This window comes from Cnephaeus nilssonii, assembly GCF_951640355.1.
Source record: "Cnephaeus nilssonii genome assembly, chromosome: 4".
NCBI classification, from domain to species: domain Eukaryota; kingdom Metazoa; phylum Chordata; class Mammalia; order Chiroptera; family Vespertilionidae; genus Cnephaeus; species Cnephaeus nilssonii.
The window spans coordinates 80,661,339-80,674,202 of record NC_137075.1 but is presented as its reverse complement, the minus strand read 5'-3'; the positions used below and the strand labels follow the sequence as shown (position 1 = coordinate 80,674,202).

General features: G+C 37.4%; 1 protein-coding gene across 5 annotated transcripts in view; it reads right to left on the bottom strand.

Annotated features, from left to right (window-relative positions):
• Window positions 1-12,864, bottom strand: part of FUT8 (fucosyltransferase 8) — a 216,763-nt gene that overhangs the window by 38,370 nt on the left and 165,529 nt on the right. The gene's annotated exons all lie outside the window — the stretch shown is intronic.

The following is a 12,864-nucleotide window of genomic DNA, read 5'->3' as shown; positions in this document are numbered from 1 at the left end:
CTCTACCCTATCTAATAAAAGAGTAATATGCAAATTGACCATCACTCCAACACACAAGATGGCTGTCCCCATGTGGACACAAGATGGCCGCCAGAAGATGGCCAGCAGGGGAGGGACCAGGTCTGCAAGGGAGGGCAGTTGTGGGTGATCAGGCCAGCAGGGGAGGGCAGTTGGGAGGGACCGGGCCTGCAAGGCAGGGCAGTTGGGGGTGATCAAGCCTGCAGGGGAGGGCAGTTAGGGGTGACCAGGCCGGGAGAGGAGGGAAGTTGGGGACGACCGGGCCTGCAAGGAAGGGCAGTTGTGGGGGACCCAGGCCTGCAGGGGAGAGCAGTTGGGAGGGACCAGGCCTGCAGGGGAGGGCAGTTAGGGGCAATCAGGCTGGCAGGGGAGCAGTTAGGAATCAATCAGGCTGGCAGGGGAGTGGTTAGGAGATGATCAGGCTGGCAGGCAAAAGCCATTAGGGGCAATCAGGAAGGCAGGCAGGTGAGCAGTTGGGAGCCAGCAGTCCTGGATTATGAGAGGGATGTCCAAATGCCCGTTTGGGCCCCATCCTACCAGTCGGACATCCCTCGAGCGGTCCCAGATTGGAGAGGGTGCAGGCTGGGCTGAGGGACACACACACACACACACACACACACACACACACACACACACACACGTGCACGAATTTCATGCACCAGGCCTCTAGTTAATACAATATTTATTGAAATGGCTTTCATGTAATAATATCTCATATCCTTAATAGGCCTCAAATTTTCACTTAAGCCCATCTAAGTATTGATCAGGTTCCAATATAATGATATGTGCTTTCTTTCATTCCAGCATGACATGGCACAGAAATATACTTCATATGGAACTTAAAAAAAAAAAAAAATGGCCCCAAGAACAGGTGTCTCAGGCTAGATTCAGGGCATAAGTGAGATTTCTGTTAGGGGATGATAAGAAAACATTTACAATTTTAATTGAAGAATGCCAAGCACCAGAGGCAAATAGCATGCAATTTTTAAAATGCTAAATAAAGCCAGCTGTCAAAAAGGGCAAGCTTGCTGGTGGTTATAGCTATACACCATCATGCAACGAAACACTATTTCTTGAGGTGTGTTTTATTCATGGACTGTAGCTTCTGCACATCATATCAATAACCTGGGTCAAGTTACCATAGCATGGGCATAAAACTATTCAAAATGAAGAAATGATCTACAATTACATCTCTTTTAATTAATTTTGCAGAATCTCTTTTAATTAATTTTGGAGAGAGAGAACAGTATCATTTTTACTGTTCTATGGGATGGCCACTGGGAGAAAGTGAATTCTTCCATTAGTGCTGCTAAAGAAAAATGTGTCCAAATCTCTATATGAATTAGGATATTGAGCGGCAGTTGTAAAAATGTGTTGTCCCACATTCCAATCACAAAAGAGATTGTAAAATTATAAGTAAGGAAATAAAAGAGTCTGAGCATTTCCTTCCTTATTTCTGGTGGTCACTAACCTAAACATAGAGTGGAAAAAAGACAGAGGAAGGAGCAATGGCCCTTTAAAAAAAAAATCCACAAACAGAACAGTCCTTTTCTGTTAGTATCTCTTACCTGTGGTACCCAATAAAAAATAGTATTGTGTTAATTTAAACATAAAACTGGATAACAACATGTTATATTTTACTTAAAAAAGCAATAGCTTTAAAATGCTAGTTTGTCCTTGACGATAGGTAATTTAATCAAAACAGAGCTGTGGAATGATTTCTTTCCTTGTTATTTTTAAAGAATGACATGGCTAGATAGTGTTTTAGCCACAATGCAAAGACTGCATTCAAACCTTCTCCAAATGATTCTCTCCTGCCCTTTTCTTTAATCTGCTCAGCATACTCTAAAGAACCAAGCAATTCATTTCCGAGAGACAGAACTACAAGATGGTCTTTAAGAAATGGTGTGTCACCTGGCCAGTGTTGCGCAGTGGTTAACTATTGACTAATGAACCAGGAGGTCACAGTTCAATTCCAGTCAGGGCACATGCCCGGTTACAGGCTTGATCCCCAGTAGGGAGTGTGCATGAGGCAGCCAATCAGTGATTCTCTCTCATCATTGATGTTTCTATCCCTCTCTCCCTCTTCTTTCCTGTCAGTGAAATCAATAAAAACATTTTTTTTTAAATGGTGTGGCAAACGCACATAAGTGTTTTCTTATGCCTCTGTGGCCACTCCATTTTTACTCAATTACATAGCCAATTTCATTACTTTAATAGAGGAGCATGCATAAATAAGTAGCTAAGGGCATATTACAGAAAAACATATATTAGTTTTTTTGTTAAACAACTGAAAATGCCATTAAATATATATTTTTATTAAAAATCATAGCCATTTCATATAAAATCACTGAAATTAAAATTACTATTTATCAGTAATGTATATTTCTTTTTAGATTAAGAAAAATGTCATAAAAGAGATTTCATTTAATCAAAAGAGAGGCATAATTTAAATTACATATCCACAGCAGACCACAGAACATTGATTTGTTCTTTGTTTTTTATTTGTTCTTATATACATTAATTAGTTCAATAATTACATATTATAATTAACTAGAGGCCTAGTGCATGATTCGTGCACCAGTGGGGTCCCTCGGCCTGGCCTGTGGGGATCAGGCCAAAACCAGCTCTCAGACATCCTCCGAGGGGTCCTGGGTTGTGAGAGGGCGTAGGCCAGGCCGAGGGACCCCACCAGTGCACGATCAGGGCCAGGGAGGGACCGCAGGAGGGCTCTAGGGCGTGTCTGGCCCGTCTGGCCCAGTCCAGATTGGCCAGACCCTAGCAGCGAGCTAACCTACCGGTCAGAGCATCTGCCCCCTGGTGGTCAGTGAGCATCATAGCGACCGGTCGAATGAACAGTCGGATACTTAGCATATCAGGCTTTTATTATATAGGATAGAATGACATTTTAAAAAGTATCTAAAAGCTGTTATCAGATTTTTAAAACTGCCATGAATATAAACATAACATTTATTACTCACACAATGGATGCTGTCCTGCAAAAACTACAAAATTCTGGAATCTTTATGCTTCCCTGCTTTTATTTTTGGTGTTCAGAATATTGTTCAACTGACATGGTGTAACTTATCCCCTTTTCTTTTTTTTGGAGAAAAGTTCTTTCATATCCAATCTTTTGATTAATTATTTAACTGTCACATTCTAAATTATCTTAGCAGAAAATGCATTTCCTGATGTAATTTAAAACTTTTCTATGTACTTAATTTAAAAAGAACAAATATTTCAGGGTAACATTCATTGTTTATATACTTACCACTCTTTACAAAAAAGGATTGAGTAACAATAACCATGTCAATCCTATGTCATTTCCTCAATTCAATTAAAAAATTTCCTAACAAGCAATTCTTTATTAACTTGACTATCTTTTGCAGATATTCTTCAAAGGCATGATTGTATTTATTTACTGTCTTCCCCAAATTATTGCTATTATGTTATAAAATTACATGTTAAATTTTTATGAATAAGAAACCTATCATAAATCTATTCAATGACAGTTCAGAATGAATATAAAACACAAGGTTTATTTAACTAAAGCACTATCATATTCATACTTTTACAGCTAAAAAAATACTTGTACCTAAGCACCCTCTATCAGATCTGTTTTGGAGTCCCTTGAGAAATGTAAGTCTATCAGACTGTTTTTTCTAGTCACATTCTACTAAGGGATAACTGAGAAGCAGATGGTTTAATACTTTCTCCCACATAATTTAGGAAATCAGAGGCAGAAGGAAAAATAATGCCTAGGAGTTGTGACACTTGGGCACTATTCTACATAAGATACGACAGGCACATAAGCATTTTTATTATCATCCGCCAAGTACTCTGAGTGTGCAGAATTCTATACCTAAGATTTCTGGTCATTTTACAACATTTTCAAGACAGGTTCAAGTGCCATTTCTTCTAATTTTTCTGGCTGGACTGACTGTACCTCCCAACCCCTTGGGGCTCTTGTTTAAATCTCTATAACATCACTAACCACATTTTGTCTTATAAGGGAGAATTTTTAAATGATTGTGTTAATTTCCTGTTTAGATTAGGAGCTTATTAATTTGAGGCAAGCAAATTTTAAAGAATACTATTCACAAATTTACAATGGTTGAAACTATGTATTTGTTCAATAATTATTATTTTAGAGTAGGCATCAGCAAACTTGTTTTGTAAAAAGCCATATAGTAAATATTTTAGGTTTTGAGGGCTATATGGCCTATGTTGCAACTATTCAACTCTGCCATTGTCACATGAAAGCAGCATAGACAATAAGCTAACAAAGGGACATGGCTGTGGTCCAATAAAACTGCATTTAGTATAAAAATAGGCGGCAGGCTGAGTTTCACTGAGGACCACAGTTTGGCAGCCCCTTTACGAGAGCCTAAGATTTTACCTGAAACACACTGCCGGAGAGATCTTTGTGGCTTTACTATACATTACCACCTCCCAGGTAATTATGGGCAGTAAAAATATCTTTTATTATATGGTATGATGTGAAAAAGTTTCATAAGCACTGCCTTAGAGAAACAACACATGCGCAGGAAGACATGCACAAAAATATTCATTTCATCACTGTTTATAATGGTAAGAACTTGAAATAATTTAAATGTCCATCAGTGAAGGAATATATAAATCATGCCACAAATATACAATAAAATACAATAGGTGAGCCTGGACAGTGTGGCTTAGAGGTTGAGCATCGACCTATGAACCAGGTCACGGTTTGATTCCCAGTCAGGGCACATGCCAAGGTTGCAGGCTCAATCCCCAGTAGAGGTGAAGGAGGCAGCCAATCAATGATTCTCTCTTATCATAGATGTTTCTATCTCTTTCCCTCTCCCTTTCTCTCTGAAATCAATTTTGAAAAAAAAAAAATAACAGGTGAATGAATGAAATATCCACTTATTAACCTACAGGGTGATTAAATATTAACATATTTAATAAGTTGGTACCATATTCTTTTTTTTTTTAAATATGTTTTATTGACTTTTTTTACAGAGAGGAAGGGAGAGGAATAGAGAGTCAGAAACATCGATGAGAGAGAAACATCGATCAACTGCCTTCTGCACACTCCCCACTGGGTATGTGCCCGCAACCAAGGTACATGCCCTTGACCGGAGTCAAACCTGGGACCCTTGCCAAACCGGTCAGGGCTGGTACCATATTCTTAAAAAGCAACCTGGATGGAATTGGAGAACATTATGTTAAGTGAAATAAGTCAGTCAATGAAAGAAAAATACCACATGATCTCACTCATTTATGGATAATAAAGAACATTATAAACTTGAACAAAAAGATAGATACAGAGACAGTAAAGCATCAAACAGACTGTCAAATTACAGGGGGAAGGTTAGGGAGAGGTGGGGGAGATAAGAGATCAATCAAAGGACTTGTATGCATGCATATAAGCATAACCAATGGATGCAAAACTCTGGGGGGCGAGGGCATATATGGGAGTGGGGTGGGGGGGGCAATGGTAAGATATGTACACATATAATACCTTAATAAAAAAATTGAAAAAAAAAAAAAGGCTATCTAACCCTCTGAACTCAATCCAGGTACTAATGACTAGACATTTCCAAAGGATGCAGATGGATTGCCCTATACATTCTAAAATCTCAAATGTAGTGGCCCCATGGTTGCTATGGGCCATAATCTAGAAAAAGGGGACACTGAGTACAATGTATACTTTTGCCAATCCTATTATTGGATATTCTGAACTGCATGGATCAAAATTGGCCAGAGGTACAGCAGAAGCAGCTACTAATCCAGCCTATCCCCCAATTGCTATCCTATTGTACAATTTCAGTGGACACAGCAAGATGGGCAGTGACAGCAGAAAAAGGAAAATACTGGTGATTTACTCTTTTATCTGCTCTTTCCACCATGCCTTAAAATCCCGTTCTAGGCTGGTTTATTCCTAGGCACAACCTAGACATACTATATTCTCCCAGAAAAAAAATAGTTTCAAATTTAATACTTAGCCAAAAACTAGAGAGGAGAGGAGCAAACCATAGTGCTCCAACACTATACGTATTTTGGGTCGCTTACCTAAGTACAATCTCTTTTGGCCTGGCACATGTAGTTCCATCCAGTCAATAGACAGGTACCAGAGGCATGGTCCAAGGCCTTCTGCACTTTCATGTATTTCTAATATTCAGGTCCTTAAGATTTGCTCAAATGCCATTATCAGTATTTTGAAAAAATGTCTTCATTGAAGTCCATTCTCCACTTTTAAGCAAGTTACTTGGAAATTAACATGTCTTGAGTATGTTCAGATTCATAAGCATTAATTTTGACAGCTCCCATGGAGTAGAACCTTCACGGGAATTTATTCTTGTTTCTTTTAGTAGTACATACATATTAAAGCTCCAAGACAGCATGTTTTATTCCAAGTCCCTCCCTCCCTCCCTCCCTCCCTCCCTCCCTCCCTCCCTCCCTCCCTCCCTCCCTCCCTCCCTCCCTCTCTCCCTCCCTTCTTCCCTCCCTCCCTCCCTCCCTCCTTCCCTCCCCAAATCATCATCCTATCACCTTGGAGAGCTAAAGAACTAACTGAAGACTAACTGCTTGTCAGGAGGTTTCTCTCACAGGGGTCAGTGATGGCTCAAGTTAAGAAGGAATCCAGTCCCTCAAACTAGGGAAATGGACAAGTGCCCTTGACAGAAGCATATTTCTGGTGCCTTATCAGTCTAGACGCTGGGATTTCTTAAGCAATCTAAATAACACCTAAGAGAAGGGGGAATGACCCTCCTGTGGGCTGAGGAAGCTGGGGAGCTAAAGCTGTCTCTCCGTGGGAGGATGAGCAAAGGAAATGGTTATCTTCAGCTTGTTCCTCTATCATAATTTACCTCTTTTCATTTTACAATTCTGAATGAATTTCACAAAAAAAGCCATCAGGTATTTCCAAGTTTCATTAATGTTGGTTGTAAAGTTTCTCAAAAGAAGCCTGGCTGAAATCCCATGACCCAATTATGCTTTTGTTATTTTGCTCTGTTCCCATAAAACTAAAGTAGTAATAACATACAGGGTGATTTAGAATATTATAAAATTATCTTATTTGTAGAATCATTCTAAACATTCTTGAATGTGATCTATGTGTTGTAAACAATAAGACTTATCAAAATGCTACTGAATGACTGCATTCTTATTTTTATATACTTTGTTTGAATCAAAAGTCAAATGTGACTGAGCCTCAAAGACTTACATAGGTGTGTCTCAGGAAAACAGAAAAATCTAAAACATTTAAAGAAGGGAAGGAGGAAACTAGTGATGAATCAGGAGACTGCTAGCCTATATTAGAAAAAATATTCTTTATGAAAGAATTTCCTTTGGGAATCATTTATATAGCACCACTAGAATGTTTAAAACATGACTTGATATTTAATAACTCAATGTGTAGCAACTCTTTAAGAAACCCACTTGTAACATAAAAGGTGTATCAGTATTTACAAAAACACTGATAATTTCTGAGGCACGTATTAAAGCTTGAGGCCCAGACATCCCACAGGAAATAAGAGCACCTGAATTATATTATACCAGAGGCCCAGTACACGAATTCGTGCACGAATGGGGTTCCTCAGCCTGGCTGGTGATTGGGGCGATCAGGGCCATCTCGCCCAGTCCCAATCAAGGCCGGCCGGCTGGAGTTGGGGTTGGGGCCATGGGAGGTTGGCTGGCCGCAGGAGGTTGGCTGTGGGAGTGCACTGACCACCAGGGAGCAGCTCCTGCATTGAGCATCTGCCCCCTGGTGGTCAGTGTGCGTCATAGTGACTGGTCGAACGGTCACTTAGGCTTTTATATATATAGAAGGCAGCAACTTTAAATAGGTTCTGAAAGGATTTAGAAAACTTTTCAAATGAAATTGTTTCTACTCCATAATGACTTGGATGCTAATTACATATTCCTATTTCCTAAATCATACCTCTTTTTATCTTTAAACTGGTTCTACCAGAACTTTGTGCAAAAAGGGAAGAATATATTGCTAAAAATATTCAATCTTAAGAGATTTTTTTAAAAAGCTACAATTTTTTAAAAATGTTTTTATTGAAATCAGAGAGAGGGAGAGAGAGGGAGAGATAGATAGAAATATCAATGATGAGAATCATCAATTGGCTTCCTCCTACATGACCCCTACTGGGGGATTGAGCTCAAAAGTAGGCATGTGCCCTGATGGGGAATTGAAATATGACCTCCTGGTTCATGGGTCAATGCTCAACCACTGAGCTACACAGGGCAGGCAAAAAATCTACAACTTAGTAAAAGTGCCTGACATAGCTTACAGAGTAATCGTTGGAGATTTAGACTGGAATACAGGAAAGGTGGGTTTTATGTGATTCTTTTATTGCATTTATTGTGCTGTGGTCAAGTGGTTGGCATTGTGTAAATAACCCAGGCCCTGTTGCCATCTGGAGGCTCCCTCAACGTAAAATAAACAGCTAAAAATTCAATAGAACAGTGCTTCTTAAAGTGTTTTACTGAACACAGATAAAGAACATAAACTGTATGTGAAAATCATCTTAATACCTTATATATCTGTTAATCATTTTTCCCTTGTGATTAGAGCCCTATAAAAGTGGATAGGGAGGTAGGTATTGAGTATCATGAGTTTTTTATTTTTTCAGAGCTAAATTGGGGTTCAAAAACTATAATTACTGAAGTTTTAAAAGCTAAAAACAATAGAACTGAGATTAAATATGGAAAGTCCAGTGTACTTTTCCCTTCTCTCACATTACCTAACAGAGAAATCAAGATGTTTCATCAGCATAAGGAATCTAAAATATTACATGCACTTATTTCAAGTTTCTATTAATTAATCACCAAAGGTTGAAAATATTACTGTAAAAATACTACATAGAAGCATATCCATAGCCTATCCTAACTAGCATATTATGTCTATAGATTCTAAGCCACATTATCTATCTATCTATCTATCTATCTATCTATCTATCTATCTATCTATCTATCTATCTATCTATCTATCTATCCATGCATCCGTCCACGCATCTATCTTGCAATATTATTCAGCCATGAAAAAGAAAGAAAATCCTGCCATTTGTGACAACATAGACAGACCTTGAGGGCATTATTCTAAGTGAAATAAGTCAGAACAGAAAGACTAATACTGTATGATTTCACTTATATGTGGAAGTTAAAAAGTAATAATAATTTCATAGACACAGAGAATAGTTTAGTGGTTGCCAGAGGCAGGGAGGTGCAGGGATTCAGGAAAAGGGAAAAGGTGGTTTAAAGATACAAACTTCCAATTAAAAGATAAGTTCTGGGGATGTAATGTACAGCATGGTGACTATAGTTAACAATACTGTATTATAAATTTAAAGTTGCTAAGAGCAAATTTTAAAAATTCTCATTGTAAGAAAAAATGTGTAACAATGTGAGGGGATGGATTTAACTAAATTTATTGATAGAGTACTATCAATTTACCTATATCTCAATATATGTTAATTGTTCATTCAGCTGCCTGCCTTCCCCCATAGCCTGCTCCTGACAGGACAGGGACTGTGCCTCTCTTCTTTATGCAGCCCAGCATGGTGCCTGGCACATAGCAAGTTCTTTTCTAAAATTATTATTTTAAGGCTTCCTCCATATAAAGATTCCAAATAAAACTCTTTGAGCAAAAGCTTTTTAAAATGAGGTATGGAGAAAAAGTAACCGTCCAGTTTAGATAACTAAATACTATAGCAAATGGCAATCTACCTAAACAGGTACTTAAATCAGACACTTCGAGGGCATTAGATTTTATCATATCTACAAACACTGTTTCTTACTATTCATTATTTTCATTTAAAAGAAAGTTTTTCAATTAGAACTATCAAACTAAGTAATTCAGTTCAATGTATTAGATATTTATTAAGACAGTGGGAAAAGATGAGAAGGAAATACAAAATAGCCAAAGTGGTTTAATTTCTAATCTAAGTAAATGTTCAAATTTTAGAATTAAAAAAGAAAGCAAAGCAACAGTAGAAAATTAAGTTTAAATGGTTGAGGTTCTCTATTGCCAAATCATCTATTCAAGAGTGTTTTTATCCACTATAAAAGCATTTCGGAAGCTGGTCCTCATACATAGCCTACAACAGTCAATATACTTTAAACAAATTGGTAACTGCTGGAAGATACTTCAAACCATTAAATACCAAGATTCCCATTCTGAATTATCGTAAGTAATCTATTAGGAAGAATCACACCTGTTATATATAGTTAGTTTAGGTTTAGGAAACATTTTTGATATAAGAAATTAAATTGACTAATTTATCAGCAACGTTAGAATAAACATCAATAGATAATGGGAAAGATTATGATAATTTTTAATGGGAAACATAATTTTTAATATTTTGCTTCACTTAACCAAATTACTATATAGGATATGGTTTCATATACAAATATAAAATAATGAAGAAGAAAAACAGAACTCCACCTTCAAGGTATGATTTAGCTACTAAAATAATCAGATGTGCATACTAATTCCTGTACTGGTGACAGATTTGAACAGAAATTGAACACTAAATTCCACCTGCAGGCACATCATGTCAAGTACGTATGAACAATAATAATTTCGTGACAGTTGTGCCAGGGGAAATATCCCAAGATTCTTTGTACAAGTCAGAACAATAACAGATACAATTGATGTATGGTTAACTAAAGAATTAATGTCAAAGACCTTATTAAATTTCATTCTCTTTCTCTAAATCTAGAAATGGGCTAGTTTTTCCAAAAGGTGTATACATAGATAATGTATATAAACAGAAACAGAAGTGGATGGCAACCATACTTTGCTATGCTCAAACATAAATCTCTTCCTTCTTTTAGATTCAAGATTATCATCTAAATTATTTTAGTTATGATCAGTTCTGCAAGCATATTGAAAATAATCACTAGTTTAATTAAATGTGTCCAAAAGGCAGTTTAATTGACTGGCATGAAGAAAAATATATGATTTTATACAATACTTATAGTAATAAAGGAAAGATCTATTTAATAAACTTATAATCCTGTGCTACCATGATAAAATAACTTCTTTTATCAAGAACTGCAAATGACAGAGTAAAATACCACTGACAACTTTTCAGTACTGGAAATTATATGGAAGGTTTGGAAAAAGTTACAGGATAGGGGAAGTAAGAGAGTAGAGATATTACAATTAGTCATTTTATTTAGTTCCAAAACATTTAGGAGTTTCTATGTTTCTGATCATTATTCTGCTAGGTAAGGTGCCTGGCATATGTATATTGGGAAGGACTTAGACTGGAGGTAGGTACAAGCAAGAGTACTAACCAGAGTTCTGTTATTTATAAGTTGTATAAGTAACTTACTATCTATTAGTCTTAGATTCCACATAAATAAAGGATGATTTCTAGAACCTATTTAATTGTAACATTAGAAATTCTGAATGTTTTAAATTCAAGTCATTTTAATTTTTATATCCTGTACATACAAAAAATATGTAGGGATTAACCTTTTGTACTCAGATGTCGAGTGTGACTCGACACGGTTAGCATTAAATCCCGAGTAGAAGAAAAAAGCAAGCAAGTGCAAAGGGTTAAAGATCAAACAAACCAAATAACTAGTTGTAGCATACAGGCAAGGCCTAGTTATACACTAAATTTGATAAGTCTAGTGAGGCCAACTTTTCACCTTTTGATAATAGAATAGGCTCTTAACCTTTTGCACTCGGATGTCGAGTGTGACTCGACACGGTTAGCATTAGAATAAAGGAATGGAGAAAAAAGCGAGTGCAAAGGGTTAAATCATCCTAATGAAGACAAAACTCACATCACAAGATAATACTTTAAATCCATATAGAACCTTTTAAAGCACTTTATAGAAATTATCCAATTAGCTTTTCTGATCACTTCTGTGAAGTGTCAAGTATCCTATCTAATAAAAGGGTAATATGCAAATTAACCGTCACCCCATCACAAAGATGGCGGTGCCCACAGACACAAGATGGCAGCGCCCAGTCCTCTCAGCCCCGCCGGAGTCTCCCAGTCCCGCGGGGGCGGCCACTGAGAGCTGGCAGCGTGAGCGGCCTGACAGAATGCTTGCTTTGTCGCCACGGCGACAAGGCAAGTGTTCCACGCCCAGCCGCGGATGGGCCTCTGGGCCGCAGGGCCGCAGAGAGCCTCTGGGCAGCGGGTGTGGAGTGGCCAGGCCCTACATAGAGCTACTGGAGCACAGATTTGTGCTCAGGGCTACTAGTTATCTGATATTTTCCAAAGGAGGCAAAAAGAAACAAAGGAACTAAAGTTATCATTTTGCCAATGACATGGCTCCTTATTCCACATCTAGTGTTTTAACTTGTGAAAAAAGATGGTCAGCTCAGTGAGAAATTATATTAACTGAAATCTCTCAGCCTTTTGAAAAGTTTGACTTCCCACAAAATGTGAGTGCAGAGAGTCTATTGTCTTTCTCAGCATTTCACCTAATAACTTAGTTCAGTATTTTCCACACTGTAGGCACTCAATGTGTATTTGTTCAATGAATAAAGGCTATTAATGATAGCTAACAATTACCAGAGCTCATATATCAGGTGCTGTGTTAAGTATATCACATGTATTATTTCATTTACTCCTACAACAACTCAAAGAGGTAAGTAAATTATTACTTTTCATTTTACTGATGAGGAAACTAAGGTCTAGATTAAGTAATTTGCTCAAAATTACAAAATGATAAAGGCAGTATTTTTAACAAAGGTAGCCCAATTTGAGACCTTGTTTAAAGATCACCATTGTAGAAATAGACTTGCAATTAGAAACTATATATTCTATTCCCTCTAGAACTTAGGAGAGAAATTTCTTATTGATCTTTATATCTCTTATAATGCCT